Source organism: Ips typographus, linkage group LG3, assembly GCF_016097725.1.
Source record: "Ips typographus isolate SLU linkage group LG3, UJ_Ityp_2.0, whole genome shotgun sequence".
NCBI classification, from domain to species: Eukaryota; Metazoa; Arthropoda; class Insecta; order Coleoptera; family Curculionidae; genus Ips; species Ips typographus.
In genome coordinates, this window is record NC_138424.1 from 11215877 (window position 1) to 11227807 (window position 11931).

Here is an 11931-nt window from a genome sequence, read left to right on the forward strand (position 1 = left end):
TTGACTGATATTTTTAAAGTCACGTTAAGAATAGTTTATGTTTATAACAGAAAACAATTGCCATGAAAATTTAAACAATAATTTGTAATAATAAGTTACACCTTATTGTTTATTAATATATTTTTAGATTTCCTTAACGATTTTAAGTATTTTTCATATATCATACCTATAACTGTACGCAACTGTTTTCAAGATTTTGACGTTTGAAAAATGACGTTTTTTTCTAAAAATTATTAATAACTATATTTCTTTTAACTCTAAAAAAACCACACACAAAACTGCTAGTACCTATGACACTAATTTAGCAAATATCTAGAGAATGCAAAAACGAATAACGTTATACAGTGTTTCCCATAAGTAATGGTAAAGAATTTAATGACGTATTTATGGGGTCAAAATAATTCGATTTAGCACAACTTACCTCAGACAAAAAGTCAACAGAGACAGAAATATAGTTTCTTACTAAAATTAGGTATTCGAGGGTGCTAAATTTGATTATCTACTCAGTTTTAAGCCAGCTTATAGATATCGCCATCTAAAACCAGTGATTTGCTTTAAAATCACTCTAACTTTTTTCTGGTAGGGCGAAGTGACAACTGAAATCTGAGTATCGGTTTTCCAATATTTTTTTAACAAAAAATTTATTTAGTTGGCATCCTTAAGATTAATAGTTCACGAGATATTTGCAATTAAAGTATTCGTGTCAAACATGATTGCAATTTGTAATCTTCTTGAAGGATAGAACCTTAGATCATTTCTCATTACAAGTGAGAAATTACTTAAACAAAAATTTTCTGAATCGTTGAATTGGTCGGAGAAGCCAAATATCATAATCAGCACCAAGTTCGAGAATTGGTCCTCCAGATTTTTACCTGAATCATTTTGTGTATGAAGAAATAATAGATAACCAAGGCAAGTTATTCATTTCAACTTAAAATGCTGTTGAGACATTTTGGAACAATAATAGACAGTTATTTCAACCAATTTTTAATTTTTTTTATATAACTGCATTGAGGTTAATATTTGAAAAACTCGAAAACCGTTTGTTTTTGAGATACTTACTAGGTATACCTTTTCTGGCAAGAAGATATTGGGTTACAGCTGTCACTTGGCTATACCAGAAAAAGGTTATGTCGATTTTAAAGCGAATTATTTTCTGCAGGTGGCGACCTCTACGTGCTGGCTTAAAACTGCGTTGATAATCAAATTTGCTATCTTCAAAAACCCCAGAATATCTAATTTTACCAAGAAACTCCAAGTTATTAGTAAGTAATCAAAAAAAGTCCATTTTAAAAAAATAACTTTGACCCCCTGTATTTCTGTTTTCCTTGACATTTCGTCTGAGGTAAGTTGTGCTAAATCGAATTATTTTGTATATATACATTATATTATTACATGATATAACTACATACCCAAATTTACCTAAAAACTTCTACCTATCAAATCTAAATTCAATTTATAACCTAAAAAAGCCATTTTAAAAAAAAATTATTAAAAATGTATTTACTTTTATATATTTTAAATCAGTGTTTCAAAGTTTCAATAATATAAGAAAATGTTTAAATTACTTAAGAAGGTATCCCTTTATTAAAAAAAAAATAATAATTTAGAAAATTCTTGTGTATATTCTAGAAAGTTTATGTATTTCTAATATCTCGTAAATTAAGCGTATTTACGAGCATAGTACGATATTGCATCAAACCAAAATTTTGTATATAACTATTGATATTTTTAAACATTGGGATGGGAAATAATACAATCTATTTAAAAAAGTGCAGCTTTTGAAATATTCATTGTAATATTAAGCTTACTCTTGGGACATTTTAGAACTGGGACCTGGGATACCAGTTCTAGAATATTTAAAATGAAATTAGTTATTTTTCCAATAATTTAGCAGATTTAATTGTAATTCTGTCTGCTTCTTAAAACCCCTACAAACATTCGCGTTTGCTCGCAGATTACTTAAAAATATCTGCACTTAAAATGTCTTCTTACACTGAATAATTTCAGCCCTTTGGTCTATTCATGTAACACCCTTAAAATTACTGATTAAAAGACTAAGAAGACTTTCACAACAATTGTTTCTTTATCCTTTCTGTATAGATCTGGCAAGTAAATTCGCATTGTGTACATCAATTACGGGTCATTCTGTACTAAACAATTTTTGCTAGAATTGATAAATTAGCTTATTAGTGTCTGAGAGACCAGAAATTGCAATTCTGGAGAATAAAAAATGTGATTTAGTAATAAACTTTTAATACCTACATTATTAATTTTAAAACTGATTTATTAATTGTAGCAGCAAACTGTTTTATCTAAGTTTTGCCCATACCCCGTTAAATAAAATACCAAAGCAATAAATAAGTGATTTAAAACAAAGAAAGTTTAAGTGGACGCATTAACTATACATTTTAAACAACCCCAAGAACTTCCAATAAATTTACAAAAACGATTCAAGCTCTATCAATAACCAATTAACCTGCACTGATTGAATTCTCCTTCCATTTTAAATAATTTAGTGAAATCCGATTTTCCTTCAGGAAATAATTGCTAAGTCTCGACCGGATTCGACTTTCAAGCACTTGCATAAGTAAAAATGCAGTTGCTCCTATTTCTGTTAATTGTTTTGTGTCGTACCTACTGACAGCTCAAATAAACTATTCAAGAAGTGAATTATGCAAGTCAGGAGCTAATTGCTTTGATTTTTTTCTGTTTCGGTCGCATGTCAAGTAATTGTAACCCGGACTAGAAAGTTAATAATTAAATGAAAATATTGTATATTTTTTATGGAGGGGAAACAGTAAAAAAAAACACAAACCTTAAAGGTAAAAATTCCACTAGGGCACTAGCAAACATTTTACGCCCTCAGGCTGTAGGTCTGTCAAACATCACTAAAATAAGACGTCGCGACGCGGTTTGGACGTCCTTTTTCGAAAACTGACGCTCGTCGTTCGTATAAGGGCAGTCGCATTGCCAAAAAGGCATTTTCAAGAGTCTGCGCCAACAAATTATGCACGACTCGGAAGCTGTTTACGTGTACTGAGGGTCAGATTTAGTCTGCAATTTAAGGGCCGAATTGTACAGGGAAGGGCTCGTTTATTCCCTTCAGTGTACGAGAACAGTACGAATTATTCAACTCGTAGCTTGATATTCACCTATTTTTTCTAACTTATGCGGTAAGGTAAGATACAGACAGGGTTTTTTTTGTTAGCCACCCTGTACACCAGCTTATAATAATTGGAATAACAGTATGCTCAAAAAAAGTATGACAAAACAACAGAAGGTTTTTTAATAAGTCTGATCATTCATTTTTGGTTCAGCTTTTACATGTAGAGGACGCTACCTATCTCTCACGTTTGAAAAGTCATTGCTTTCTCATGTTCGAGATATTTTGATGTAAAATAATCAACAAATTTATTTTTCCAAAAATAAAAATGTGTTGTAAATTTTTTTAATTTTCATAAGAACAATACTTTAAAAATACGGCAAAAAACCTGTCTAAAAATATTGTCAACTTTGAGGCCCTCTAGCGTAAAAAAAATTAATTTTAGATTTGAAATTTGATATAAAAAGTTGAAATATTGACTGTAAACACGTAAATTTTGGCTCAAAAACGGCTCACGTGACCTCGGCAACATCAAAAATACTTGATTAAAAACAGTGCGGCGTTGCCCAAATGTCACTTTTTCAGAAAGTCCTCATATTGGGGTAAAAATCATGATTTAATTCTAAAAAACTTTTTCTAGTATCTGTACAAATATTTTGCAACATTAATTTGAAAGAATATAGAGATATTTTGCATTTTTTTTTTGGGGTTTTTTGTTTTTCTAAGATAACTAAGAGTTTTAGGGTGAAATGGCTAATTTTACAAAGTTAGGGTGGTTTAAGATGACAAATTGAGAAGTAGTTTAAAGTTTCTTTCAATTTTTCCAAACAAAAAACAATTCGGCAATTTATAGAAAATGTATGGATTGTACACTGGAAAAGCAAAAATGAGTGAGAAATACAAAAATTTATAACCCAAATCCAGGGAGGCACCTGGCAAATGAACACATTTGATACATGAGTGAAATTAACATTAAATAATCGTTTAAAATAATGGAAAAAAGACCAGGTCCGTATTTAAAAAAAGTGCCAATATCTCATAAAATAAAGTGCTAAATTTAACTGATGTGTTTGTAATGAGAACCATAGTTTCCAGAATAATTTCAATAAATATAATTTCACTCTACTTTTGTACAGGGTGTCTCAAATTAGAGTAAAAGCATAAAAATGTGGAAATGGACAGAAGGTCGGTTAAATTCTGTTGCCAAAAGTTATTTGGTTAACTAAATATACTCCAATAAGCCAGTTTTTAGGTTACGTTTATTTATAATTATTAATTTCAGTTGGTTTCTGAAATTTTAATTCAGTTATGTTATTTAATTCTGTTCTCTGATTAAGCAGTCATGTTTTGAAAATTTAAAATTGAAAAACAGCGTCATGCATCTTAGAATTAATAATTAAGCATTTTTGGCCATCATCATTTATTTAAGAAATTGTCAAAAAAGTCAATTACACAGTCGCAAAATTATGATTTAAACCATTTAAAATAATTGTCCAATTTTACTTTTTTTTCTTTTACTATTTTTGAAATTGATTTTTAAACAAAAACCAAATTTAAAAGTAGAAAAAGAGCCAGAAGTGCCAATCCTTAAATGATCTATTTTCCCAAAAACGTTTTAAGAAAGTAGTTAGATTTCACTAAAATTTCCCAGATTTTTTAACTTTTGCTTTATTTCTCATTCCCATTCTTCATCTCACTCTATTTCACTCATGAAACTATAAGAATTACCTGAAATGATTTAGCCTTGAAGCATGTTTCATTTATTTTTATAGCTTCATAGAGTGGTATTTGATAGTTTGCAGCATTTTGACATATAAAACTAGCTGCAAAGAAAACAGCTTCACGTCCTTTCTGTCAAAAATCTTGCTCATAAAGCTCTAAAAATCTTTAAATGTGAATATTAACCGCTTTGCCAGTTTTAAGAAAGTTTTGTCAATTTATACCTTGATGGAGAAGATTTTGGTTGTTTTTAATTTTTGGACAGATTGGAATATTGTAATAATAAACACGTCACGCCTGCCCCATTTCTCATCATGGACCTATAAACAAGAATTTAATATGATTTACAACTGTATTAACTGTAACAGTGCTTTTAAGCATGTTTTGTAGTTTTATAGCTTTATGGAGTAACACCATTGTGACACAAATGTCCAAAATGGACGTGTAACCTCTTAAAATCAAACTCATGAAGCTACAAAGTACATATATCGGAGTTTAACAGTAATTTAAAAACGCAACACAAATGATTGTTTAAGTTTAATCGCTTTATGGATCAAATTTTGACAGTTAACACGTATGCACCAGATTAAAATGTCCGAAACATACATTTGTATGGCAGAACTGTCAAAATTATATGCACAGACCTCTAAACAAGCATTAATATGATTTGTACTGATTGTATTGCCAGCAGATATAGGATTGTTGAATTTATTTTTCTAACTTTCTACATATTTTTTTTCGTCATCCCTTTTTTCTGGTTGATTATCATAAATTACATATTTAGTGGTTATAATATAAAAAAACTGTATTTTTAAGGTTTAATTTGCAAAAATAGTTAATTTGTCTCCAGTTAACTGATTTGAATACTTTTTATAAAAACACTTATTACTACACTACACGTATTAATACTTTTTGGTTTAATTCAATGAAAAATTTGTTTTATAGGTACTCTGGATATTGTTTTTAGATTTTTCATCTTAGTCACATTTCAACAAAACAAATAGTCCAGATGAGACAAAAACACAAATAAAAACGAAAATTCGACGGTGCACTCTATTTGCAGAAGCAACATATTAAAATATTTGAACTGTATTACTGAATTATGCCGTTGTTAAGCACATATTTGCTTTGCGTAAACACGAGGCGTATCGTTATGTAAAGCCGGAGGATTCAGAAAATGTTTATTTTAGCGATCTTCGGTAAAATTTTCAAAAGATTTTTCGCATCGGCACAATTGTCGGTCCGGCAAGATTGAGATGTTTAAAAAAGGTGCACTCGAGTTTCAGGCAAGAAGAGAGTATAGTAATAATTGCCTTGACTTCCTCAACATTCCAGTTTTCCAATTCGTTTTGTATATTTTTTAATTAACCCTAATTGAATTGAGAAAGCTTTGAAATCTGTGCATTGTTCACCCTATAGGTCCGGTCCTGATAAACTGAACAAAACTCAACACACTTTACTCTGTAAATCCTAGCAATTTCAATTCTTTAACTCACTCTGTATGTACAAGGTTGATTTTTGAATTAACCATACTTGGTTTAAGAAAACTTCTTTCTTTAGCTTCGTTTCTGATGAACCGATCAGGTCGAAACTTGAGACACTCTGAGTGCAAAAAGTGAGAGTAGTGGATGGTAGAGAGTATGCGTATGATTACGTCATCCCAATTTACTTTTAAAATACTTACTTATTCTTAATTTTCTTTAAATAACGATTTTAGCTTCTTTTATAATTCCATTCATAAAACTAAGATATAGTGAAAGCAAAAAAGTTCATAACAAAACAAAGTGAAAACATATTACAGCATAGAAATGTTCCTATCACGAGGGGAAAGTGCCTTCCCCGCACACTGACTGAACTTCAGTGAACTTCACTTTTTTAATGGGTTTTGAGACTGAAATAAACTCATTAAATACTATGAAACCGCTTTAATGCATGATAGTAATATACAGGGTGTTACAAATTTGATGCATTAGCTATCTCAGAAACTATAGTTGATAGAGCTATAGTTGAGGAGGCAAAATAGCGCATTTTATTTTTGAAAAGAAATTCGTAGGCTAGGTTGGACTTATTTTTGATTTATTTGGTTGACTAATCGAGCAATGTCGTCAAGTGCTTCTGACAGATTAAGGGAGAATACCTGGAAGTTGGCAACGTCGATTTATGTAAAAATGGTTGTTTCCAGGCAAAATATAAAATATAAGACATCATTAATAAGCGTTATTTAAACTTACCTCTGCCTAAGCGTTATGAATCACCCTGTGTATTGTCTAAATGCACTAAATGACAAAAGAAGCTAAAACATCTTTGGCTACTGAAAAAATACATCCAACTTGTGGGAACCTTCAAATTTGTTACGTTGGCCGCTAGATGGCGGTAACGGTAAAGTAAAAAGGGCATCCACAGTGTAAATCAGCCCTAAATAATGGAAATTCGCTTGGCCAAAGATTCGAATTACCTTGGGTATCGCGTCTGAAATATCACCTCGGACGAGTTCGCTACGGCCGAACGCGTTGACTCCGCCCTAAATTTCTCCCCTCCCTCCCTTGCCCCACCTGGTGCTTCATGTCCCGGACACACCCTTCGACGCCGTCGATGCCGGACGCTCGGACGTTTAATAAGCTGCACATTCTTCGGACCTCCAGGAGATTCGGTGACGATTACTATACTTTGGTTGTATATTTAGGTTAGGAAATTTCGATTGATTTTTGTGTCTGTTTATATTTTTTTTTTTGAGTTATTAAGTGTGTTTTGTGAAATGAAAAAAATATATGACCACCATATTTCACGTTAGTGATTTATAAAAGAATTATCACTGAATTATCAAAAATCAACAAATGACAAAAATACCTTAGTTGGGAGCGAGTTAAGATATCTCTACTTGTCCCAGTAAAGTTGGACAGAGTATAGCTCGGAGTATAGTATTCTTCCTCTCTTTGTATATCCATAATTCCCTGAGTAATTTGCGCCACTGGCCTAATGTCACCTGCGGGAATTATGGCTCAGAAAATAGTGTAATATCAAATGTAATAATTTCTGGTGTTTGGTTTAACCAATTTTGATGTGTAATACATCTTACGTATACAGGGTGTTATATGTTACAATTTTTGATAATAAAACTCCTTCCTATAAAGTATGAAAACAATTAATAAACAAAATTTATATTATTTATCGTCTTAACTAATTCTGTACAAAATGATTGGTGAGTATACTAAAATAAAAATTTGTCGTAATTACATAAAATTATTTTTATGTCTCAAACATCAGTAGCAAATTAAATATTAGAAATTTTGCTTTTTGTAAATAATAAAAACAAACAACCTTTGATTCTAATGTGAACGATTTATGCAAAAACAGGTAATTTGACAGATTTTTTCATGATTTTTGTGCTTTTTTCATTTTTTTTTGTGCTTATTTGCTGCTATTTTTTGTATGCTTTAACTAGTTTTTGACAGAATAGGCCTTTCAAGTGTTTTAATAAATTAGAATAAATCTAATAAGTGTTTATTTATTATAGAACCAATACTACATTATTGGTTCTGTAGCGTCGCACAGTGTGATAATGGTGGTAATAATGACTTGTGCTATATTGAAGGGTTCTGAAAGACAAAAACATACCAATTATTTCTTGAAAAATGGATAAGTATCAATTTACAAGTCTAGAAGCTCTCAAAAAATGTCAAGGCAGTCTAAAAGCTTCCGTATGCTTCTAAAGCAGTTCAAGAGCTTCCACAAGTTTCTAGAACAGTCTACAAGGTTTCAAATGTCTTAAAAGCAGTTCAGAACCTTCAATTCTCTTTAAACACTTTCCAAATGCTCCTAAAGTAGTCTAAAAAGGTTTTAAAAGATACTACAGAAACTCCAAAATTCTTCTCAAGCAGTCGAAAGCCTACCAAAACAGTCTAGAAGCTTCCAAAAGCTGTTATAGAACACTCTAAAGGCTCCCAAATAATCTTCCACTAGTCTACAATCTCTCAAAAAGTTTCAAGGCAGTCTAAAAGCTTCCGTATGCTTCTAAAGCAGTTCAAAGAGCTTCTAGAACCGTCTACAAGATTTCAAATGTCTTTAAAACAGTCTGTTGTTGTTGTTTAATCTATCTCTTATCTCTAAAGTTGTTTGTCTATTAAACAACTAAAAAGATTTTAAAACACTACAGAAACTCCAAAATGCTTCTAAAGCAGTCGGAAGCTTTTCAAATCAATCTACAAGCTTCCAAAAGCTTTTAGAACAGTCTAAAAGATTCCAAATGTTCTTTAACTAGTCTAGAAGCTTTTAAAAGATTTCAAAACAGTTTAAAGCTTCCAAAAATTTCATTTAACAAAGAGTGTCAGCCTTTTTAAAATTGGTATTTTTGTGTACTATTTTTGAAAGCTAGTATAATTATTATTTGCTAGAATTTGCACTGATACTGGTGCAAAATAAATATCTCCGAAACGGTACAAGTTAGGTAAGTGGTATTATACATGAAGTAGACTTAAAATTTAACGAAAATTTTGAAATTATGATAATAGTCAGGGTGTTTTGATCACCGGAGGGACTACCCTCAAAATTATTCATTGAAAGATTACGGTAAAAAAAAAGAAAACCATTGCAAATCAATGCTCTTAACAAAGATGGAGCACAATTCCACAGTTAATCATTAACAATCAATAAGGTTTTCTGGTAAAATGGTCACGTGAACAACTATCATATGCCTAATCATCAATGAAATTTTGTTTCATCTTTATTAGCAGCGTTAGTTTGCAATCACGTTCTTTTCTCACCATTCATTTGTATATTTAGTTGAAACTCAAAATGAAATAAAAATGTTAATCAAACGCTGTTCACATAATAAAAATAGCAAAGTTTGAGAATAACCTGAAGCAATGAGAACTCTATAAGTAAAGTCAGTAACTGTCATTGCCAGCCACATTGTTGTAGAGAAAATTGGTCAGAAAATTGAAATTTCTTTAGTTCAAAGTAAAATGTGTTTTTTTTAAACAATCTGTTAATTTCAAACATTTTTTTTGTCACTTAGGCTGCAAGTTAGTTTAGTTTTCTTTACTTATGGGCACAACGAATATTTGATGATAAGTCTTAAATATGAGTAATGGATGGAACATCCAAAATAGCTCAAAATGCAACAAGGTTGGTATAGCCATTGCAAATTATTGGTTTAAAAAGTTTATAATAATTGGAAGTCAAATTTGATAGAGAATTCAGATTTCTAACAACCGATTCACAAAAAAAATACATCTAAAGAGTCAACTTTGAATGGTTTTAACTGGAAACTCAGACAATACATTCCACCAAAATAAATCATTTCTTTATACATACTCTATGTATACAAAAGCAGAATCCTTTTCCTGTACTTTATATTTATAGTTATATCTAAGTCTGTGGTCGCTTGTTGGCTTTGCACTCTTTTGGTGCGTTTTCAACAAAAGAAAAAGGAAGTTCTCTTAGGTACGCGTATAATATACGAGTCCCGTTATTTATTCCGTTTTTTTCCCCTAAATTGTATTACCGAATCAGCCGCCCAGTTTGACCTGAAAAACTCTGAAAAACGAAATTACAAACATGACCTGGTGGATTTGAGCCGCCCTTAATTGAGGAAGCAACGGAAGTAAGGCTTAACGTGCGGCCCGGACCTCAAGAAGGATGGCCACCCTTTAAGCCACACAGGCCCCAATAAAACCATAAATTGATTTAAATTGTTTTTAACGCACCGAAATTGGCTTGACAGTTTAGAGTTAAGCATTTAACTGACGAGAGGGGCGAAATAAAAATAAGGCGCTGCACTTCAGGATTTATTAAGTGTGGGAAGGCCTTTATTCACTAATTGAATGATGGCCCTGTTTGGTTCGTCGCATTGCGGTTGGCCGTGTCAAAATTCGAAATTGCCGACTGTAGTCGATTTCGACCTTTTACATCTAACTACAAGATAAAAGCTCCAAGTGGATTTAAGTCATTTTTTTGCGGCTTTGAATCTCTAAATCCGATAAGTACTTACTCTGTTAAGCCGTAATGCCAATGCCCGGATGCAAGTGTGTAAAAGCACCATTCACTTTGAAATCTGTAAATCATCATAATCAATAACGGCTGAGAAAAGCGATTTTTTCATACCCTTTCCTACTTGAAACACCCACTTAACATGCAAAACCAGAAAGTCTTTAATGATTTCAATCTTTAGAGCACATTTCGTCTAAATTCTAGGCAATGTTTGAGCTCTAAACATATAACTTATTAGCTTTATGACACTTTTATTGTAGCAGAAGACCAGTTGGAGAAAAGCACAGGAAGAAAAGTTGTGCCAAAAAAACATCATTCAATTGATTCTCAATCTCAGGTAGTCAGTATACTCTATTCAGACTTCGTTAATAAATCGAAGTAAATAATAATAATAGTATTTTTTTTATGTTACATACTAATAATGTCATATAATAATAATAATAATAATGTGTCTTTATTGTAATAAACCTATTACAAAAGGCAAAATTGGTCAAAGACTATCGAATTGGTCAAAAACACACTACTTTTTCTTTGTGATTTTCGCAAATACTGCACATGTAGACTTCCCATAAAAGCTTGAATCTGTACAAAAATGTAAATGATCTGGATTATTTAGGTTATACATCAAAATTGATTTAGCTGTTCGATCATAATAGGATATTACGTAACTAGTGCTGTAAGAAGCATTTTACGCATGATATGGAAAAAGTTACGCAAGAAGCCGCGTATCGGCGAGTGTGTAATTCCACGAGTGCGTAAAATGCACGCACGTGTGACTTACTATCCTTTACCTACGACCAAATAGAAAGTCATGTTTTCGCAATTCATATAATTTAGAGTAACTTTTCATTAAAAAAGTATATTTTCAACGTATTGACATCATATTTGTACTAATCATAGGCATTATGCCACTAAAGAAAAAAATAATAACGTAATAAAAAAAATTACAAATCATGTTACTTAAATAATTATTATTGTTGTTCTTAAAATAGTTATTTATGGTGACATTACAGTTATTAAGAAGAAAGGGAAAACTTTCAGTAATATCACTTGATGTGTTTGCTACTGCAGATAATATTCTAGACGAAGTGGTAGTTACTTAAAACTGTATGAACAAT

At 31.4% G+C, this 11931-nt stretch overlaps 1 long non-coding RNA gene across 1 annotated transcript; it reads right to left on the reverse strand.

Annotated features, from left to right (window-relative positions):
* Nucleotides 1-10597: 10597 nt before the first annotated feature.
* Nucleotides 10598-11060, reverse strand: LOC145725967 (uncharacterized). Its single transcript, XR_014177454.1, has 3 exons — nt 10928-11060; nt 10815-10877; nt 10598-10738 (listed from the first exon to the last, which is right to left on the reverse strand). It is a non-coding gene; the product is annotated as an uncharacterized LOC145725967 (long non-coding RNA).
* Nucleotides 11061-11931: the final 871 nt, after the last annotated feature.